Below are 8110 nucleotides of genomic sequence, written 5' to 3'. Positions count from 1 at the left end.
TTCTCCTGTGAAAGGTCGTCATTTAATTTTCTTCTGAAAAAAGATATTCATATTATATGAAAATTCATGACACATAGGTAATGATAAATATCAGCCATACAATTTGTGATTATATCTACTTGTTGTTTGTCTGTGTTAACTTCTCTTATTTTTTGATCCATTCCTTCCAGAAGAACATATCAGACAAGTTGATGGTACAGGGATTTCAACAGTCTCGATTGAAGTCAGCATTTCGCAAATTATATGGTTGTTATAACGATCTAGTTCGTCAGTACAACCTCGCGTTGGGTCAAATGCTGTCTGACGTGTTTCATACCGATTGTTAAGCCGTTCTTGGCACACTAATTTTGACTGCGGATAACTCCGTTTACCTGATCAGGATATGGGGCTCACGGCGGGTGTGACCGGTCAACAGGGGATGCTTACTCCTCCTAGGCACCTGATCCCACCTCTGGTGTGTCCAGGGGTCCGTGTTTGCCCAACTATCTATTTTGTATTGCTTGTAGGAGTTATGAGATTGATCACTGTTCGTTATCTTCACCTTGCATTAAAGGGACTGATTCACGATTTTACTCAAAATTTTGTTTTTCACTTTTAATGATCAAAATCTACTGTCTAATGTGTTTGAAAGATTTCACATGAAAATTAAGGTAATACATCATCACAGAAGCTCATTTTAGAGTTTATTATTTGTTTTGTAAACAAAGATTGCGATATGTTATTGTTTACGGAATTTTCAAAAGAAATGGATATCGATCTAAGTATTATTATATCTTTCATTTTTCAAGCATTTTTGGGGTGAAAAGTGTCATCTAAAGGTTAAAATTTGTGACTATGCAAAATTAAGATGCATTATATTACAAAATCAGTATTTCACTTGTTTGTTTGTTTACATAAAAAGACTCGAGTCTTTGTTTACATAACACATAGTTAAGGCTAAAATATTGCTTTCATTCATGCATTCAGAAGGTCAAAATTTTGGCTGTCAACATTAAATGAGTTATATTTCTAATTTTTAACATCAAAAATGAAAAATATTTTTATCAAAAATCGTGAACCAGTCCCTTTAAGAATATGGTGGGGGTGAAGTCTTCCTCTTCTTGAGTCGAGTAATCAATATTCTTGGTTAACATTCTTGAGTAAATATTTGCTATCTACATCTGATGTTCATGATTCTCAAAAGCGCTCCCATCATCGTTGTCATCGGATTCGACTATTGTGACCTTCCTTTTCTTTGGAGCAGTGATTCTGAGCTATATCAGAACAAGAGCAACGCCAACGTGGCATAATACGCCCGTAGATTTTGCTCAAGGAACCATATTTTAGTGGGATTCATATTTTAGTGAAGTTAGCACTGTCCTCTGTGAGCTAATTCATTATTATGCTTATAGAAATGGATATCCAGATATAAAGAGGGATAGCCTTAGAATGCGCTACTTAATAAATATGCTAACGGTTCGGTTTGTATCCTGCCCACAAGGTTTTCCTAATAAGTGATACTACGACCTTGACCTTGAAAAACAATAGGCACCTTCCTCTCATCATGATGATCAAATATACCAAGTTATAATATCCTGGAGCTTACGGTTCGGTTTGTATCCTACCCACAAGGTTTTCCTAAAAAGTGATACTACGACTTTGGCCTTGAAAAACAATAGGCATCTTCCTCTCATCATGGTGATCAAATATACCTAGTTATAATATCCTGGAACTTACAGTTCGGTTTGTATCCTGTCCACAAGGTTTTCCTAATAAGTGATACTACGACCTTGACCTTGACAAACAATAGTCACTTTCCTCTCATCATGATGATCAAATGTACCAAGTTATGATATCCTGGAGCTTACGGTTCGGTTTGTATCCTGCCCACAAGGTTTTCCTAAAACGTGATACTACGACCTTGACCTTTGACCTTGAAAAACAATAGGCATCTCCCTCTCACCTTGGTGATCAAATGTACCAAGTTGTAAAGTCCTAGGGTTTATGGTTCAGTCTGTATCCTGCCCACAAGGTCCGGACAGACAGACGACGCCATACCATAATACGTCCCGTCTTCGACGGGCGTATAAAAACGGAGAACGCGTGTGGAATTTCACCCATCCGATATACATGTATATCAACTATATAAATTATCTAAACGACTGTCTATATCGTTTAATTTGCTAATCATTAAGATAAAACCAAACAAAAGACAAAAAACTTGCCATTGGAGGATGGAGGCTTTTCATAAAGTCCCTAACAGCTAAACTTTCCTCCCCAAAAACATGTCACTGCAATCATGACCTCCTCTGGAAGGGAGGTGGATGTTCCCCTCGCATTATCTGTCAGGGAGGGGAAAACAAAAAAAAAAGTTAAAATTCCATATCAAAGTATAACTAGGAACGTAATATAACTTTAATCTGTTCTAAATTCAATAATGGATATATCAATGTTATGATAGGTAAATGTTTTACACGGTAGCGGATCCATAATTTAGAAAGTTATTCCTAATAAATTTGCTTGACAAATTGAGATTTTTATATATAAGTTTTCTAGATATTTTGGAATACATAAAACGTACCTTTATAGCGAAACATTGAGTACATTGTAACTTAATCACTGTGAATGTATACGGGTGTCCTGCTCTAATAACAGAAATGAGGATTGCAGGAAAGTTTCTCTTGAAGATAGATTCATGTATAGAAAAGAATCGTTAACAGTATTTTGTAGAACATTTTAAATTCAGCAATGAAATGTATACCAGTGCCCCTCTGCTATAACAGAAATGAGGACTCTAGAAGAGTGTATGATCAGAAGTACCAACGAACTTGAGATTTGGCACTGGTTTATAAATACAACCATATGAACACAATCTATATTTGTAAATTTACTTGCACGGTAATATGTTTTTTTTTTAAATTTTCATTGATGAACTGCTTAGATACCACAAACTCAACACAGCATGGTAGATATGCAAACGATGCAGCACAGCATGGTAAATATGCAAATGATGCAGCAATAGCATGGTAGATATGCAAATGATGCAGCACAGCATGATAGATATGCAAATGATGCAGCACTGCATGGTAGATATAAAAATGATGCAGTACAGCATGGTAGATATGCAAATAATGCAGCACAACATGGTAGATATAAAAATGATGCAGTACAGCATGGTAAATATATAAATTATGCAGCACAGCATGGTAGATATGCAAATGATGCAGCACAGCATGATAGATATGCAAATTATGCAGCACAGCATGGTAGATATGCAAATAATGCAGCACAGCATGATAGATATGCAAATTATGCAACACAGCATGGTAGATATGCAAATGATGCAGCACAGCATGGTAGATATGCAAATAATGCAGCACAGCATGATAGATATGCAAATTATGCAACACAGCATGGTAGATATGCAAATAATGCAGCACAGCATGATAGATATGCAAATTATGCAACACAGCATGGTAGATATGCAAATGATGCAGCTTAGCATGGTAGATATGCAAATGATGCAGCAACAGGTGATGCACAACAGAACGTTGTAATGAAATGTTTATCAAATACAGGAAGATCTCACGTGGTACTATGTGCAATTAGAAATATAGTAGCCGAAGAAGAAATAAGACATGATTATGGTGTTCCAAACCTTCCATGGCGTAAAAGGTAATATATTGACATTTAGATTATACATTCATGTCAAACAACAAATAAAGAAAACACAATCTGATCTTTGACGACGTATGTTAGATTTCACCCCTTACTTGTACCAGAGACTAATATATAGCCATTTTTTCAGTAACGAGATGTTGTCTGTAGATTAACATTGCACAATGCAAGGAGGGGAGGAGAACCAAGTCGGATAACTTTCCGATATAGGAATGATGCTTTTATTGAGGATCATATCAACCAATCAAATTTTAACGATATTAGATGAAACTGAAGAAATCATGTGCGAGATCAGAATTGCATATATACACGCATCGAAAGAGACCAAACTATTAATAACTGAAGACTGTTGGCAGACCATGCAAGTTCTATTCGGAGTGGGGGGGGGGGGGGGGGGGGGGGGGCGTCAGGAAGAAAAATCATTATTTTTTGCCAAATGTTAAACAGTCGTTGAATCACGTGACAGGAAATGTGTAAACAACACGTGTAGAAAGGCAGACTTTAACACGACATGTAAGTGCCAAAAAAATTATGTTTCAACAGCATGTGCTCTTCTGGATATGTCTGTGTCAGACATACAGATGTTCTATAAACATCTAAATCATTCACAAATTATGTATCAAAATGCTTATCAGTGCCCACAACCATGAGAACCGCTACCAGAATTGGCAGACTCTCAATATAGAGCAATAGACATGAAAATGGAAAGTTCTAAATATTTGTAGTTAATGCAGTTGTCAGAACTGCATTTTATAATCGATTTTCTAAGTATTATCATCATTTACAATGCCCCTTTGTGTTGTAGATTTTCTCATAATATATTAATTGGAGCAAAGTACATATATTTTAGATTAATTTTTATTGTATGCCTTTGTTTTTTATTAGGTTGTGTTTAAAACTTTTTTTCATTTTTGTGAATTTAAAAAAAAAAATATCAAGACTTGATGGCTCTAAAGTTTTAAACTTTGACGTTGCGTGTTAAACAGGACGTCTTATAGACTGCAATTTTTGCTAAAAATCCTTTGAGCATTTCATGTTCAATGATTTTATTCTTTTTGTCTGGAAAAGAAACTATAAACAATAATGCTGCTGATGAAGGCACTGTTCAAGACTTATGTACCGACCTACAGTATTGGTTAAGTTTCGCCTCTGGTCCCTAAAACTTTCTTCACTCCAACATCCATAGTGAACAAACGTTGAACAGGATTATATGGGAATCATACACCAGTGAAATCACATCATTTATTGAAGAAAAATTGCTGATTAGAATGCAATGTTTGCATCTTTTGAAAGCACCAGCAATATACATGAAAGACTTGACAAAGTGGATATGAGCAAGAAAAGTGAGGGTGTGTTTATGATATTCAGTCTGGAAATCAGCACATCCGACAAATCTACACTAACTGTTTTGACGATTTCTGGTAAAATCTCCAACACATTAAGAGACGTACTAAACCAAGAAAGTTTACTAAGGTTCTCCACGGTTCAAATGATACACGACTTGGTGAATTGGATATCCAATCCGTGGAACATCTCATCAGATAAAGAAATACAGATCCTCAGATGCAAGAGGTTAATAAAGAAGAAAAATCCTGCATTCAAACATGTCCCCGTAATTTTAATGCATATAACATTTATGTGGTTTACAACAATTTACAGATGCCCTTGACTACCCCTCCAACTTTGCCACACAGAGTACTTAGCCTAAGATGCTGTAAAGCATAGTTGAAGAAATGAATGGATATTAGAAATAGTGTGGGGTTTGTGTTGTTTTGTTCTTGTTGTGTAATCTTAAATTGTTATGTTTGGGAAATTTGTGAATGCTGCGGATCAAACAAAATTAATTCAGTTCTGAAATGATTGAAGGTAGATGGGAATCCTCACCTTGCTCTTTTATGTACAAGGAGGATTTGTAATGGCGAGGAAATATGGTATGACTATGGAGAGGAAAACTTGCCATGGAGAAGAAAGCTGATTTTCAACAAATCTTATTAGCCCACCGGCCCCACCCACGATCTCTACCCCCGGAATCATAAAATTTACAATTTTTGTAGATGCCTTCTTACAATACATCACTATGCATTTAGTATTACTTAAACATGTGCGATTGTAAAGAATATTTTTGAAAATTTGTCAATTTAAGAGGGTTTTTTTTTGCTCAGGTCCCAGGGGTGCAGGAGTCCAACATTTAAAATTGATGCCAATTTGCCCCAAAGATGATTCATACCAAATTTGAAAGGAATTGAAATGGTCCTTATCAAGAAGTTAAAATTGTTCTATTGTTCACACATTTATTAACTGACCAATTTTGCCTCTCATTGATACCAAAACCCCTTCCCCTGGGATCAACAAATTTACAATTTTGGTAAAGGATTATCTGTTCTTTCTAAATATCCATTTAGATTTAATTCAATATCAATAGCACAAAAGATGTATTTTACAATAAACGCTATACACCAAGTTTGTCAGAACCTTTACCCATTGCATCCTGACATTTACAATTTTGGTAAAGAGCTTCCTGCTCCACATCGCTGCATTTTCCTATTTCTTACACATGCGCGGTTGTAGATATGAAGATCGTTGAAAATTGATGATTTTTTTTTTGCAGTTTTGCCCCGTCTTAAGGCCCCAGGGGTAAAAAGACCTGAAATCTACACAACATATCAACTTATGCCCCTTTGTCTCAAATATGTTTCATACCAAAACTGAAAAGAGTTGGAATTGTAGCTACAAATTAAAAATGTTCAATTGTGAACGGACGACAACCAATTGGAATTTTTCACCGGAGTTTCCTCCGCAAAGTCCACTTTTATATTAAACTTTTCACAACAGCATTTTAGCCTATATTCAATGTCAGATAAAAATGTATAAACTTAGAAGTAGACTTAACAATATTGGACTGTAATGAAAATATTGATAGAACGACAACATCAGTAAATACTGTAGCGTGTGCACAAACTCCGCAACACGGAGTTACAGTGCGAGTATTAAAACGTTTGCTTTTTGCTGATGAGTTGTGTGTAGAACTTCCATCATTGTTAACAAAACCCTCAAAATATTGAAGACGTTGAATAAAGTTCAGACAGTGACAATGGTGACTGAAGTAATTGTTATTGTGTAAATATGGTTTATTTTTATAAGTACTGTTAATTATTCATTCTATAAATTTGATTGAAACACTGGTTGGTTCTTCACTTTTCCATGTCAGTGATACACAGTGTTGTACAGGGTTACTGTTTCAAGAACTCAAAGACAATGGAACACAACCACACGTGCCTACATTTCCACCTAAGTCACAATATTACACAAGTACATAAATCGTCCTTTGCTTACAGAAGTATTCCGATTACTTGCCGACAGACAAGCTGTTAATCATATCATAACGGAATCAAGAAAAAACAAAGGTAATAGAGCAAACCAGACGGTCCTGTGTACGATGTGTGGAAACGAACAGCGGACCCCTATTATACTGTGGAAGTTCGTGTCTCCCAGATTATTTGCCGACATACAAGTTGTTATTCATCTCATAATTAAATTCAGAAGAATAAAGGTTATATGTACGATGTATGGAAACAATTTTATTCTTATACTGTGTAACTTTGTCTCAATACGTTGATTCAGTATTCATTGCTTCATATCTATACGTGATCCTCACAATGTGTGGAAAGCGATTTCCAAAATCAAATTAGCTCACACTAAATATTTGTCGATATAACAGAGAAGTTGTAATTCGCCGACATGCATTGTACTGTTCCACTCAATCCGCTAACCTGTCCATTATACAATTTGAGGAATTCGGTGACTGTCATGAAATATCGAGAGAGACTTCTACAATAACCCAGAGCAGTACAAGTGGCGGGAATGTCTCTTATATAACCTTCAGCGGTCATTACAAGGTTACCCTGACATCACCCTTATGTAAAATGTATAGAGCTGAATTAAATAGGGATTAAATCCTACTTACTCACCCAATAATATAATATAAAGACTCGCAAAATTCCCCACGTTCATTTCCACTTAAAATATATGTCATAGTGTATCACTTAAAGAAAAATATCCCCCAATAATGCAGAGAGTTTTTCTCCATCATCATTAGACCCTTTCCCAGAATAAAATTGCTCGTATCAGCATCGGCTGGTATCGTATTTCAGACTGGCATTCTGACAGAGGGTTCCCTGAGGGGGATCAATCTGTCAAAATTATGTTTCTGTGTTAAGTTAACATTTGAAGATGTAAGGTTTTACCTCAACAGGCAAATACAATTGACAGTATGGAATTTTATTTTTATTTGGAGCGCACAAATTCGCGCAATAGGTGTGAAGCGGAAATTGCAATTCCATTCGGATAACTTTCAATTTACACAAAAGTGAAATTACTATTCATACGTTCGTTGTCAAATTCGTCTTTTATGTTATATAGAGTGTCTGCGCACGTCTTTGCAGACAAGCAGTGT

General features: G+C 35.7%; 1 long non-coding RNA gene across 1 annotated transcript; it reads right to left on the bottom strand.

Annotated features, from left to right (window-relative positions):
* Window positions 1–2204: 2204 nt before the first annotated feature.
* Window positions 2205–7758, bottom strand: LOC130049567 (uncharacterized). Its single transcript, XR_008798118.1, has 2 exons — window positions 7626–7758; window positions 2205–2321 (listed from the first exon to the last, which is right to left on the bottom strand). It is a non-coding gene; the product is annotated as an uncharacterized LOC130049567 (long non-coding RNA).
* Window positions 7759–8110: the final 352 nt, after the last annotated feature.

Source organism: Ostrea edulis, chromosome 8, assembly GCF_947568905.1.
Source record: "Ostrea edulis chromosome 8, xbOstEdul1.1, whole genome shotgun sequence".
NCBI classification, from domain to species: domain Eukaryota; kingdom Metazoa; phylum Mollusca; class Bivalvia; order Ostreida; family Ostreidae; genus Ostrea; species Ostrea edulis.
This window is presented reverse-complemented; position numbering and strand designations above follow the sequence as displayed.